A 15,421-nucleotide genomic window follows, 5' to 3' on the forward strand; every position below is an offset into this window, starting at 1 on the left:
CATAGGCAGAGGAAGAAGCAGGACCCCTTGGGGAGCCCTGGGCCAAAGGCAGGTGCTAAACCACTTAGCCACCCAGGTGTCCCAATCAACAATTTTTGATGTCATTGGCATATTATGCTGTAATAAGTTTAACCTTGTCCAAAAAGAAGTGTGACCTTTTGCTCTTGCCCCTGGGATGTAATATTTGTTTGTCTTGATGCTTCCAGCTAAAGTAACATAGTGATTTAGGGTGGGGGCTTTGGTATGTTTGGTTGACCTAGAGACTGAGTTCATTCACATGCACAGTCAATCACTCGATCTTGCGGATATAATGGAGCCCCAGTAAATCTCTGAACACTAAGGCTTGAGTGAGCTTCCTTAGTTGACTATACTCTGTGTGTATTCTCACATATCAGTGCCAGAAAAGTAATGCATCTTGGCTCCTTGGGGGAAAGGATAGTGAAATCTCCATGTCTGGGTCTTTCTCCTAGACTCTGTTTTATGCACCTCTTCTCTTGGCTTTTATTTGTACCCTTTCCCTTTGATAAACTGTACTTTCAGTATAAATGCTTTCAGTGAGTCTTTCTAGCAAATTGTTGAATCCAAGGGTAGTTTGGGGAACCTTTCTAAGCTTGTAGATGGTGTCAGAACTGGGACAATCTTGAGGACTGCTCCCTCTGAACTTTGTAGCTGACCTAAACTAAACACATATAAACTACTTTTGACTTCTGGCATAGAGTCATGAATATAATATATATGGACACAGAGATCTCTTCATAAAGATCTCAAAGTTAATTGGCTTTTTGCATTGGAGAAATTGCCCTTTACTTCACACTACAGATAAATGATCTGGAATAAAACAACAGAATTTAAATAAAACAGCTCTGTTAAGATGAACCAAACTACTTCGTATTGCCATGTCTGGGGACACAGAAGTCAGTGGGTACTTAGACAAGCACTGCAGTCCAAGTCACTAGAATTTTCTTCAGAGTGGAAAACCAACTCATCACCAGATCTTGTTGCTCTTACTTCTAACACAGTTTATTACTTCCACTTTTCTCTGCCTCTGCTACCCGCTATGTAGCCAAAGCCAATGTTATCACCTCAACTAATGAAATATCTCCAAAATGAATTCTAGATGTATAGAGGAGCCATTCCTCTATACAGTTAGTGATTTCTTTTAAAAACTGTAAATCAGATCGTTTTGCTCCTTATTTTTCACCTCCTTTGCTTAAAGCTCTTCAATGGCTTCCTGCTGCTTTTAGAACAAGGGCAAAATGTCTCATTTGTTCTACAAGTATCTGTGGGACTTGACACTGATTTATTTCCCAGGCTCTCTTGAACAGCACTTCCCCCTGATTCTCTTCCCTCTGGTCACTCTGGCCTTTGCTCAACCTTTCTTGTTTTCCATGCATATAACAGGGCCTTTGTACATGTCCTTGCCTAGGTGGTTTGCCTACCACTTTCTGTCTGTTAATGTCCACACACACAAGTAAATCTTTCTTAAGAAAGTAATTCTAGGTCTCCATAGATAAATTTCATGTTTCCTGTACTTCTTGTTCACAGAGTGTTTTTACAGTTGCAGTTTCATTTCTGTTAGCTATTATTTTATAATCTCTATCTCTAGTAGACTGAGTTCCTTGAATTTGGGGAGATCCATGGTATTGTACTTTTCCCAAGAGCCCCAGATCATTTTGGGGTAGGTGGGTTTCAGACTGAACTTTGCTCAGATAACAATTATCTGACAGGATGCTGGCAGTTGTCCTTTTGGGACTGAATGTTGGTTGGAATGAGTGACTGTAGAAAAAATATAGGCACTCAAGATCCTCATTTGCCTGTAGGAGGTGCTTGCAGATGTTTTTCCCTAGTGAATTTTTCCTCTCTTTTAAGAAAATGCCTTTGATGTCCAAATATGCATGGGTATGATAGTTGGCCAACTTGTTGCCATCTTGGTGTCCAGTAATGTAGAGTGTTATAAGATGCTGATCCCTTTAGACCTTGGGGCAGCTATTTAAAGCTTGGGACAACCATGTCCAGCCATCAGGAACACTGTTGGGGGGTTTAGGACTCCCTTGAAATCTTCTTAAACAGAGAAGAAACTGGTGACTTGTCTATTTCTGTAGGTGAAGGGCACAATGAATGAGATCCAGCTCTTGGCATTCTTCCGTGGTGAATTTGGAAGTCTGGATATAAGGTTCATTATAGTGTGTTCCACTGCCATGATGGACAAAGAGCCCCACGAGTTTTAAGCAGACTTCACTCATGTGCTTAGAAAACCAGGGAGTTGAGGATAGCAGGACAAGATGGCTGGGTAGGCCTCCTGGCAGGTCCACATCCAACTGGTGACTCCATTTATTTGCACTCACATAAAGTGGATACTTTTATCCATTAGTGATTGAGGTACCCTGTTGGTGGCAACCTGTCTATCTGCATGATAAATGCTCTAACAGCACATGTGCATCAGCAAATTAAAGCATTATCATTATGCAAACCCTTGAGAGAAAAAGCTTGCTTTGGATTCAAAATCCATTCACATTATCAGAAGACATTTTAATACTACTTTTTTCAATAAAGGAGAAGCTACTGGACTCTAAATATAAATTCAAATTCTACACAGTTTTGAATTATTGTAAAAAAGCTTTCAAACTTTTTATCACCTACTTATACAAAGTTTTTCACTTACGTTTTCTATCAAGAATTTGAAGAGATCATCATCAAATAGTCTTGACCAGGGATGTTTGTACTCATTTCATGCATATAAGTGAATATGAAATATCTGTTCATGGAATTAAGTCCAAATTATTATGAAAAAAAGGAAAATACTAGGTTTTGAAGTTAGATATTCAGTCTCTTCTCTGAAACTTTTAATTATTTGGTAATATCCTTATAAATAACATGCACATTTTTTTCCATCAAGTCTTACATAGATTTCCCCCCAAATCCTCTCCAGTTTATCGAGTATGACTTACCAACTTACCAGTATTATCATTTTTTACATTTGCCAAGACATGAAAAAACACTGTTCTAATGGATAGATGGAATGCATAAACAGTCTATTAATAGCCTTGCTATTTAGTGTGCTGATCAATAGGACCCAGCAGGGATGATGAAGGGGCTAGATATTGGCTGTGAAGAACAAGGAATATTTATTTTAGAGATAAGAGAATGTAAAGCAACAGTTCAGTTTTCTTAACAACAGATTATTGATTATCATTTCTGAAAATGAATTCTCTATAGGGCCTCAAGACAAAGAACTTGGCATAAATTTTATAAGAAACTGCGTGACCTTGGCCAACTGTGAAACTTCTATAAGCCTCAGTTTGTGCAGGGGTCAAATGCAGATTATAGCACCCATCCCACGGGTCACTGACACACATAAATAAATGAATGAATCATCTTTTAAAATACTTAGAATCTTTACCTAGTAAGCATCTGAAGATGGAAAGGATTGGGCCATGCTGTAGTGAATTCATATTACTAGAGGTATTAGAGCATATTATACACATTCTTTAAATGGCATAGTGACAATTAGATCTTTAATTAAATGACATCAAGTTTCCTTCCATTGCTGAGACTCACAGACTGGAAATACCAGAACCAACTCCAGAATTAACACTATAGCCCAGGTTGTAGGCTATCCAACAGAGAAGTCCCAAAGTGAGTTCTTGCAATGGTCCCTCATAAGGATCTCTTGAGTAAGAACATTGACAAGGAGCCTCATTCTTCTCAGGAAAGAACTTCCAGTAGCGTGCATGAGTCTACCTAGAGGGCTTGTTAAAACATATGGTGATAGACCCCTATCCAGAGTTTCTGATTCAACATGTCAGAGGACAGGGGTGAGGATCTGTATTTTTAATAAATTCTCATGTGATGCTATTCCTGCTGGTCCTGGGATCAGAGTTGAGAATCTCTGTAGTAGAGCAAGGGTTCTCAGCCCTGGCTGCCATTAGACTCACCTGGGGAGATATTTGGAGCACAGCTGCCTAGACCCAAGCCGATGTAATTTGATAGAGTGCTGGATGGTGGGGCCTAGGCACAGGCACTCCAGCTAACTCCAAAGGGCAGTCAGCACCAAGAAGCATAGAGTCAGACTGTATTTCAGTGGGTAATCACAAGGCCCCTTTCTCTAGACCTCCATGTTGGGTTAGTATTTGCACTGTTTTTGTTATTACTATCTTTCTCTTTTGAATTTTTTTTTGAAATGTCATAGTGACATTTGAAAAACAAATGTTTTGTACTCTGAGGCTGTTCTCAACCATAAGTCACACCCCTTCCTCCTAATTATTCAACAGCCAACTCAACTGTTAGCAATTAGATGAAAATCTACAGTCTGTAATTAAGATCAATATATATGACAGTGCAAACTGGATTTGAATATTTTACTATTTATCTTTTTATTACTTGAGGTGCTTTCAACCATTGTACTTGCAAGAATAACCTAAAATGACTCACAAGTGAGATGATAACTCACCATATTTTTATGTTTTCTGCTCAGAGAGATGGAAACACCTTCAAATAGCAATAGTCAGTTGAATCAGGTCAGGTTTTCACACTCACTGATGATTTAGTGACTGTGTGAGGTTAGCTTAAAATGTTTGCATCTAGTTGACTCACATATTTTACAGGAGTTAGGTTTTAAAGTCAGCATGCCAAGTAAAAGATTGGCTTAGCCAAAATTTTCCTGCCTAGTTCCTTGAATCCATGTTACCCAGAGTGTGGACCAACGTCTATCAGCATGGGTATCACCCAGGAGCTTGTTAGAAACACAGAGTCTAAGCAACCTTTAGAGTCCACACCAGCATTTTAACAAGATCCTTGGATGATCACATGAACATTAAAATTTGAGGAGCACTGCCTTAAATTATTCATTAATCACTAAGGCCTGGGACTGCAGAAGCTGAAAAGTCCAGAATTACTTATTTGGATTCTCTTTGCATTTTTGCTGAGGCTTCACTTTTCCCTGGGAGGAGCGCCTGCCTCTAGACTGCACAAGAAAAGCAAGGAGAGCAATTATTCTTTTCTTCTCCTCCTCCTCTCCTCCTACCCCCCTTTTTTTTTCTATAGAATCTATGCAATTGAATTAATGCTACTTGAAAATACATGTATTGCAACTTTCATTGTATTTTATACATTAAATCAAAAAGTGAAGTGCCCATTTAGCATGCACCAGGAACCATGCTAGCTACTGAAGCTACTATGGCAAGGAGGGAAGAATCAGCTCTCATCTTAACAGACCTTAGTGTCTGAAACTGTCCAGTTAGAGATACAATTAGCAGGTCTTATTACATGAATAATACATGACTGTGTTCTCTTCAATTCAGTGTTTGGTTTCCAAATAGTTTTAATGAAGACTCTCTCCTGTTAGGAGTCCCTGTTAACTGACCATCCACTCTTTAGGCTGAGAGGGCATTTTCTCAGTGAGGCACCTACCACCAGTTTAATTAGACTCCTTCTACAACTCATACAAAAGCCAGAAGGGATGGCTTGATGTAAAGGCAACTGCACATATGAGCTTCCAGACCCAGGCCTCTCGTGGTCAAGGAGAATCAATGGCATTGTGAAAAAAATCCTCTAAGAGAGGCTGGGCAGCACACTAGCAACGGTCCCATCTATCACTCTGTCAGTGCCTCTCATTATTGCAGTCCTGAAAATGTCTTGGGCTGCTGTCAGCACCCACTCTGCACCCTCTATCAGTGGTCCCCAAGCACTCTAAACCATTTCATGCTCCTGCTCTCTAGAGGAAAGAGGGGGAAATGCTTCATTTTCCCTGCTCTCTTGGGATTTTATCAATTGCACTTTCTGGCTGCTTGCCTTCTGTTGTTAACATCTTTCTTGGAGAAGAATGCTTTTTTGACTTCTGAAGGGAAGGAAGGAGTCACCTGTGAGATGAGGGCTGATCACCTAATCCTGTGATCTGAATTTCTTCCCATGATCTTAAAGCTACTTACATTCATGCCAGATGTTGGCCGTCCTTAAAATGCCACAAGGCATTGCTCAGTGTTCTATTTTCCCAACAATGGCTGGCAGATGTTTTGGATTTGATGTCTTTACATGCCTTTCATCAGTACAGAAACTGTACTTCTTGTTGGCTGTTCTTCCCACGTAAGGGCTGCTGTGTAATGATTTATCATGTTTAATGAGAATTTGTAACTTGCCTCCGAATAAAAGGAACAAAGCACATGTTACAGGATATTTATGTCTAACTTTATTTACTATTTATGAAGAATCTAAAAGCTTAGCAATCTCCTTCAAATACAAATGGTAAAGCTTGAAGAAACTACAGCTGCTTAAAATTTCAAATCATTAGTTGAATGCCTATCTAGACTTGAACATTCTATTTGAGTACCACTTTTAAAACAAAGCTGTTAAAGACAATACTATTACGTCTTTTCCCCACTATAATGCAAGCTGAGGGCCTGGTGTTATTCCCAAGGGAACTGCTGATACAGAGAGGCTGGGGTTCCAGTTTCCAGCCTCCTACCTCTCCCAGCTAGCATCAACACCACAGTGAGATGGGTTGTGGGGGCAGCTTCCTGCCTTGAGTTGAGGGAGATTCACAAAGTGGCTGGGATGTGCTCTTGCAGAAGCCAGGTCATTCCCCCATGCGAACAGAAGAATCTCCAGGAGGTTCCAAAGAGGGTCTGATCTTGCCAAAGTCCTAAATGATTGATTGCCTTAAATTCTGGATGCAGAGGAATATTAATTACTGAACCTCTGTCATAGATAGATCAAACCATAGCCTGGGACCTTAGCTTGTGTCATCTTACCCAACCTCAAAAGAGCCTCATTAATGATGGCACTCAAATCCTCCTATTGCCAGACACGACAGCTGGGGTGGGAAGATGCTTTTGTCAAAGTAACACTATGTCTAATTCCAAAGTCTTGACTCTGACCAGAAGGCTGGCTTTTTCTGTCATAGATGCATTGTTTGCTTCCTCTGGGATTGGATAACTTCTCACAGGCAATCAAGTTATTCTTCTTAAGAGAAATCCATCTTTGACACTATGAAGTTTGTTAGAAACTTGAAGTTGTACTAGATTCAAGATGGCCATGTTAGTCTTATAAAGAAAGCTCAGGAAATATTCCTTTCTAATCCTTCCCAGTGACATAATGCACTGAGAGTCAAAACAGGGAATAGAAAAGTAAGCTGATGTTTGAAGAATAGATGAAATTGTACAATTAGGCCAATGTTTATTCACTGCCTGAGGCACAATTCTGAATTTGATCATTTGAAAACCATCTTTTGTTTGATAATATGTTTATTGTAGATACTTAGAAAATGTGTAATCTTTCTTCCTGCTAATAAAAGAGCTGCTCTGAACACATAACCCGTTGGTTTGAAAATTTGTGCATATAGAGACTTGCAAGGAGAATACTTCCTTTTTTTTCCATTGTTGCCAAGTGTCCAGTAAATCTTGTTGTGGAAAAGGCCTCTCTGAAGTTGACATAACTATGTTCACACTTAACACAATGACATGGAATCTGACATTGGAGCTTCTTAAGAAAGCTGAATGGTCAGTTTTTTCCCCCAAATCCAGGAGTTTTCTTACCTAAAATAAAACTGAGTTTTGAGTTTTCAGATTAGGGATTGGCTGCATTCCATTTCACCAGGTCAAATGATTGCCTCAATTTTTGGATTGTTCTTATAGATTATCCTTTGGTATCTTTAACTTCAAGATTATTTAACATACAGATCATAAAATCAGAGACTACATTCTGTTCCTAAACTGAGAACTCAGTGTATATTGTAGCTCACAGAACCTACTGCTGTAATGCTTCTGCAAGTTATTTCTTCTGCTGCGCCTCAATTTATAAACCCCAAATGGCATCTTCCTTTCTAAAGGTACATTCCCACAGCCTTCAGAATAGAATTTGACAATATTCACAGTTCTAATATATTTTATTGCCTTTCTTCATTTTCACACATCATATGATTGTCCAGTGGTTTCCACCTGGGAAAATTGTGGCCTCAGAGAACACTTGGTAATGTCTAGAGATATTTCTGGTAGATGTGCTCAACTGTAGGATGGAGGTGCTACTGGGTAGAGGTCAGGGATGCTGCTAAACATTCTACAGTGCATAGGACAGTCCCCTGCAACAAAGATTTATTCACTAGTGCCATTGTTGAGAAACCTTGTGGTCTAGCTGTGCTGGAAAATGAATCTTCCTCAGTATACCTATCACTGAAAGGTATTACAGTGGTCAGAACAGGACGTCTGAGCCCAGATGACTGAGCATATATGCAAGTTCCTCTGGTTGTCAGCTGTGTGCTTTTGGGAAAGTTACTTAAAATCTCTGTGCCTCATTTTCCTCATCTGAAATATGGACATATTGTATAATATACATAAGATGATTATGCTTAAATAATAATTAAATATTAAGTACTTGGAATAGTGGCTTGTGCATGAGAGGTAATCAATACTGGCTACCCAGCACTGTCAATAATGTTGCCACCACTTCATGTACTTGAATTTTACTTAGGATGGTCCCTCTTCCATGTTGGTTCGTTGTTTAAGATACATTTAGAATGTCCCCTTGCCATCCATGAGAGCAAATGGCTACTTTCAGTCCTAATCTTATAATTCTAGTAATGCATCAATGAATCATGCCTGACAAAGAGTTGTTTTTCCTTCTTCTCTGAGTTGTGACCTCCTGGATGAGCTGTAGCTTGTTCTATCTCAGCGTTATATGTCCAGGCCCTAAAATAGTAAATACTATTTAGAAATACTCCATAAATCATGTTGGCTGGTTTGAGGTCAGGCTTTGTTGACAAGAAGACTAGTAGACAAAAGAAACAGTAAACTTATCTTTCTTTGCAGACTTGGTTTAACCTCTTTAGTAAGATTTGCAAGCTTTCAAATAAGTCTGGATTTAAATATGGCATATTCCTCTTTATAACCCACTTAATAGAAGCTAAATGAAATGTAACACAGAATCCTCTTCCCTCCCATCAGACACAACACACTCATCTCCAGCCATGCCAGCCTCCTGGCCTTGGGGAGATATGCAGCATAAGTCATTATCTGTTATTAATAATTCATTACTTCCACTGTAGCTGTCTATCTTTATTTCCCATTATGGCTTGAGCTGTTTACTTTTCCCTAAATAAGGTGACCAGTGGCTACTCATTGCTGATGATCATCTACAGGTAAAAGGGAAAAGAGGTTTTTGTTGTTGTTTGTCTTGTCCAGACCGTGCTGTAAATCTGAATCTTCCATAATGAGGGGTTTTTGCTCCTCCTTGACTCCCAGCTTAAAAATAAACTTGTTAAAGATATTTTCGCTCTTTAAAGAGACACACAGGTGTGTGTAAAATGGGGTCAGAGTGGCTTTTAAAGCTACCTTGCCACTAATAGCAAAGATGATGTTCTTAACGACCATGAGCTGTAGGTTGTACATCTATAGATGAAGATGATGCCACCTACCTCAGTGTGATGGCCTGAGTATGAAATGAGATGCTGTATATGCAAGCACCCGACAAAACAAAACTATAAAATATTATATAAGGGGTAGTTGATTGTGACAGTTAATTGATGATGATGCAGTTTTTAAAAAATTCTGTGGATTTTCTTTTTAACTTTTTCTGCACTTCTGGAACATTGACTCATTGATACTGTTCTGCAGCAAATATTTAGCAGTCAATATAATCAATTGTGATATTTTTCCATTAGACAATATATAGATTGTCTGGAAAATTCAAAAACAGAAAGAGGCAGTTTTTATTTTTCCTCTCCCTTATGCAGCCATTTGACATCGTGAGTTTTGGAATGAGCATCCTAGAAGCTAGGAGAAGTCTCTCTTCAGCTGTAGTATACATACTAAACCAGTTGGTAGAGCTGCTCTGGGATTTAGTGTATTACATGGGCTCTTGTTCTTAGATTTATATGCTAGTTTTGCAGTAAAAGTTCTGTAGAATATAAATTGATAGCAGACTCCCTTATATAATGCATCACATCCCTATTCCTCATTCATATAACATTTCTGCTTGTTGAAAATGATAGACATCTTTTGTTTTTTGCTTGTATTTTTTTTCCTTACTCTCAAACACTTAAAAAGCACCTGTCAGACACTGTTTCCAAGGACTACCCAATGCATAGGACAAATCAATTATCAGTGCATGGGACAAATCAATCGTAGGCCATATCAATTTGACTCTGTTGGGGAAGACCAATCATTTTTCAGCCAACACCAGAATTGCAAAGTTGAGTAATCACAAGTGTCTGGAAATGTGCTGTTTGGGATTGGGTGAAGGCTTGTGCTCACATCCTTGAATATTTAAGTAGGTTTTTCTGCTGTTGAGCAACACTGGTGTGGCAAATGAATATGTACGTTGCTTCCATTTGGGTGGTGATTAAGAAAATCATCCTCTCCACTAACGACAGGGTTCTACTGTAAGACATGTGATTACTACAGAGTTGCCACTTTGCTTGATTTTCAAGAATTATGTGTAACTAGAGAATCAATAAATATAGAACATTGTAAATAGTATAAGAAAAGAATGGGGAACTTTCCCAAATGAGAAAAAAAAACTTTTATGGAAATTTTGTTGTTGTTGTTATTCACAGTATTTATTGTATATTCCACAGTGTAAACCACTCTTTACTAGATGCTACAAAAGAAATGGATTCCAATGCTTTCAGAGAGTCTTTAGACTATTTTCACAGTCAATGGAGAGTACTAAGAACAAATGATATCACTTCTTCAAAGGATGTTCCAAACCTCCTTTTTACTTTCTCTGGGCTATGGCTCAGAGCACTATCCAGCAGAACTTTTAGTGATGATGGCAGTGTTTTGTATCTTTGCTGTCCAATATGGTATGCCCACTGAGCACTTGGAAAGTGGCTAGTACAACTGAAGAACAAAATAATATTATTTAATTCTAATTGGTGTAAATAGTTCTGTGTGGTTAGTGGTTACCATATGAACTGAGCAGCTACAGCTTAGTTGGTGATATTCATAAGAAGAATAACAAGTAATTATGGGGCATTATCTTATATACAAAGTATTGTGTTAAGCATATTATGTACATTAATCCTAATCACAACCTGATGAGGTAGTTACTAATATTATACCCTTTTTGTAGATGAGAAATCAATGCACAGAGAGTAAGCAAGTCACCCACATTGCAATCTAGTGCAGAGCAAAGCTGGATTTAGCATCCAGGAATAAGTGTTTGGGCACCCTCAGCCTTAACCTGTACACCAGGTTGCCTCACTCTAAGATCACATTGAATTCATTAACAGCAGTGGTAATTGAAACAATGGTTATCCTGACCTTTTTTGTTACCAGGTTGGGCAGAAGAAACATCAATGAAAATTTAAAAAAATATTTCATCTCTTTATAGACTTCTGGACTAATTAATTTTAGAGGTGACCTACTGAGTAGCTTAGAATCATTGCATAAAGATGTGTCAACTCACTGTGCCTACAGAAGGCCATGACCTGTGGCCCTGTGCAGGAACCAGAAACACTAACCCAGCTTCTTCTCTGGGGTTGTCATGGAGATTCAGCCTAAAACAAAGATGGCGCTATGTTTTCTGACTCCAGTAATAGAGCTCGGCAATTAGCTTCATCTTTATTTAGTTTGCAACACCAGTCTGGAAGACTCTCTTGAGAGGAGACCCTGAAATAGCTCTCACATTGCTAGCAGACAGCTAGAGATGAGTTCCTGGGGATATGGTCGATGCTATGTGTATGATAAACCTGAATATTTTTTTTAAATCAGTCATTTTAATATCCTGGAAAACATCCCGCTGTATAAATGATCACCATCACATCAAAATCATATTGTCTGTGTCGATTATCAGAAGGTTTTAAAGGGAAAAAATAAAAAGAAAGATCTTAAACCTGGATGTGTATCAGAACCCTGAGGAACTCCGTGATATTTTGATGAGCATCAGGGTAGAAAACAAAAGATGTAAATTAGACGAAGTATAAACTGAAATGCATTTCAAAAGATTTCTCCTTGGCAGATTTTCTGCCACAAATAGAATTTTAAAACTGATCTTGGTGTTTCCTTAAATATCTGAGTACAAACAGTAATATTTTAATGTAACATTGCCATAGTGGTGACCGTGTTGAATGTATTTATGGAAAGAAAATATGTGCTGTGTTATGAAATTAAATGGAAGCAAAGTGTGTTTAAATGTGGTTTCCCAGGTCTCTCTCTTGATAGTGCAGTGAACTTTTGGCTTTAAGACACCATTGCACCAGAAATGATCAATACTAAACAAGTGAAAGACAAGATGGGAGATGTATTGATATTTCAATCTGAAAATCCTTCAAGCCTTTCCAGACAAAAATCAGATACAGATGGATTACTTGACACTCAAACTTTATTATGTGTGGTACAGAAATAGAATGGGTACAAAAGATCACATGGAAAAGGATCAGATTGGAATCTCCAAATTCTTTCCTAGAGGAAACACAAATAGAAAAATTCAGTTAATATTAGGTGACCTAATAACAACACTGATGGCTAACATTTGAATAACTACTGTCCCAAACTCTTCTGTTTTTTTGGTTTGTTTGCTTGTTTTGTTTTGTTTTGTTTTTTAGTAGGGGCTTGAATTCACAACCCTGAGATGAAGAACTAAGCTGAGATCAAGAGTTGGACGCTTCACTGACTGAGGCACCTGGATGCCCCCAAACTCTTTTCTAAGTGCTTTACTTTTATGTAGTTTTCACAACTATGAAAACTATGAGGTTATATTTTATAAATGAAGAAACTGAGGCACAGAGAGATGACCTTTTCTAAAGTAAAGGGTCAGCATTTTGCCCACCTGGCACAAACAGCAGGATCTCACAGGCTGATCCTATTTTACTTTCTTTTACTTCGTAAAGGAGTCAAGTAGGAGTCCCCACCAACGCTACTATACCTCCCACTTTTCCTAGGATGGACTGAGAGCCCAATACTCATGGAGAGGCTGGCTTTGAAAGAGTCATATCAAAGTAGATCACAGTAGAGATCTCTTTCCCCATTTGCTAGTATCAATGTCTTTCCTAAATAAGACCCCCAGAAAAGGTTCTAATGGGCTAAAGTCTAAAGACTCTTTAGTGTAATTTTTCCTGATTTTGGAATATTAAGAGGACATTGCTGGTATGTGGAGGACCACCTAGGGCTAATCTTGTTCTAGAAATTGGACCGGGTCTCTTCATCACATTCCTTGGTGGGCTGGGTAGCAAAGCTTCCTTAGGATACTCAGAAGAATGCAAAATGATACTTGCCTTGGACAATTGCCTGACTGTATGCCAGTGCAGATGGCCAGTTGTGGTTGCACTTTTCACCTGAATAGAAACAACAGCTAAAGTCTCAGTCTGGACTTTGGCAAACCACCGCAAATTAAAATGCAAATGAAATTTGCAAACATGACCAAAATGAGGAAAAGGGAAATTAAGTTCCTAAAACAAAAATCTAGAATTTTTCATGCTAACCCTGAGAGGCCAGCTTAATCAAATTTTTAGCTAACACAGATGATAATGACTCTGGTGGCCAGTTTCTTTATAGAGCTTCACTCTGGCAAAAGCAGAGAGAGAAAGAAGGAAGAGGTGATGAAACTGGTAGGAATTAGCTTTCCACATTTTTGTTACAGGGAAGTGCCATTTTTTAAGGTGAGCAAATCCTTTTCTGAGCTTAATTTCATTTGCTGAGGTTCTCATGCCACCAAATATAGAGGCAGAGTCTGCTTGCAGCCATCGATATCTGATGACTTGGGATTTCAACTCTGAACAGGTTGCCCAGAGCTCAGGATGACCAGTAGGCCTTGAGTGTGCTATTCAGTGGATTTCAATGAGTTCTCAAGAGTTAAACATTTTCAACTCTGGAAGACCATGTTCAACTCTGGAAGAATTACATTCTTTAATTTTTCAGACCACCAAAAGAATCCAAAAATAGGTGAAAGAACACCAAATAGTCTTGTCATTTGCAGTACCATCCAGGAAGGAAAAAACCAAAGAGGGCCCATCTCATTTCAAAACGTCCCTGAACTCAGATTATGCTTTCTGCCTTGAAGCCTTTGAGGACCTCTACAATCAACCAATGGGAGCAATAAATGTGATGAAATAGATTATGTAGACTGAAATGTTGTGTCCCATCCTATTTAATTTCAGAAAAGTCGATTAAATAGGACTCTGGCCAGAAGCCTGTGTTCAGACATGCATTGTGCCACTGGGCAGTTCTGTGGGTCACTGGGAAGTTGCTGCACTGCTCTGAGCCTCAGTTTCTCCATATGATATGTGGGGACAGTGAGTCCTATCTCAATGGATGGTTGAGCACTTTGTAAGTCTTTAGCAATAGCGATAATATGGTCCAATTATTATCCTCATCATAAATATTATTATTATTATTAATTATATTGCTATAAAGCACCAAGTGAGGCCCTTTCAAGACTGAGATAAATGAGCTCAGCCCTTCAAGGAAGTTCTGTATTTGATATAAGCTTGATAAATACCAAACTTCAAAGCATCAACAAAGATCTCTGAGGGGTTTTGTTAATTGATTTTGTGGTCGTATCCTGGCCTTGAAAGGAAGCAAAATGTGTTTTCACAAGCAAAGATTAAGGGACTCTGTTCCACTCATTCATTATTCTGTCACTCAAGACATACTCTAGAACGATTATTTGTACTTAAAATGCTCTTCAGCTTGCCAGCCAGCGTGGAGCTACCTGTCGAAGTTAATCATATGGAGTGGTTCATGTATCAGGCAGTATGAGCCTATCTGTCCCACAGCATCCTTGCTGAGTGACTGATAGCCTTCTCTATCAATTTCACCAAGCTGAACGACTATTACTGACCATCAAAAGACCAAAGTGACCCATCTTGGAAACAGAGTTTGTTGTACCTAGAGAAAAGGTAGCCTGACTTCACTGGCAATCTAGATGTCATTCCTTCAAACTTTGATGGTTTATGGAAATAAAAAAATGTAACCATGAAAAGGAGGAGAAAGCAAAGCCAATTAAAATAAGACAGAAAGATGAGCAGGGGCTAACAATGCTACCTCATATATGCACAGCCTTTGCAAAGGAAGGCTTTTATTTACATGATTCCATACCATTTTTGTGGTATCCCATGGAGAAAAGCATGCTCCCCTCTATACAAGGGAGACTGAAGATCACATAGGATATGACTTATCCAGGCTCCTAGCGGTCTGTGAGGTGATAAAGTTTATGCTACCTCAAATATCAGAGCTAGCATTAGGACCTTAGAGCAGTTTTCCTTATTCTTGGCCAGAGAAAAGAAAGAGCACACACAAGGTCATTAACTAATACTTGGACCAACACTTACGGAAAGCGAGGCTGCTGATTCATATCGTGTTCTTCTAAGTGTTTGGGTCAGCTCAGCAAGAACAGGCTGTGGACACATTTCCTCAATCCTCTTAGTGCGAGCTCACGTCCTTGGAGGTTATTCTGAAAGAAGGCAGAGATATAAAGGGAATTCAAAACTAAT

The 15,421-nt window shown here is 38.9% G+C and overlaps 1 protein-coding gene across 5 annotated transcripts in view; it reads right to left on the reverse strand.

Annotated features, from left to right (window-relative positions):
* GRM7 (glutamate metabotropic receptor 7) overlaps positions 1 to 15,421 on the reverse strand; it is an 849,841-nt gene that overhangs the window by 30,152 nt on the left and 804,268 nt on the right. The window contains exons 10-11 of one of the 5 annotated variants that reach the window (XR_012012517.1): positions 15,260 to 15,381; positions 12,325 to 12,392 (exon numbers count right to left, since the gene is read on the reverse strand). The exons of 3 other annotated variants lie outside the window; for them this stretch is intronic. The gene's annotated coding sequence lies outside the window, so the exon portion shown is untranslated. Of the gene's footprint in view, positions 1 to 12,324; positions 12,393 to 15,259; positions 15,382 to 15,421 lie in introns of those variants that run through there. One more of the 5 variants, XR_012012515.1, reaches the window with a different exon arrangement.

The sequence above is a fragment of the Canis lupus genome, chromosome 19 (genome assembly GCF_048164855.1).
Source record: "Canis lupus baileyi chromosome 19, mCanLup2.hap1, whole genome shotgun sequence".
Lineage (NCBI taxonomy): Eukaryota > Metazoa > Chordata > Mammalia > Carnivora > Canidae > Canis > Canis lupus.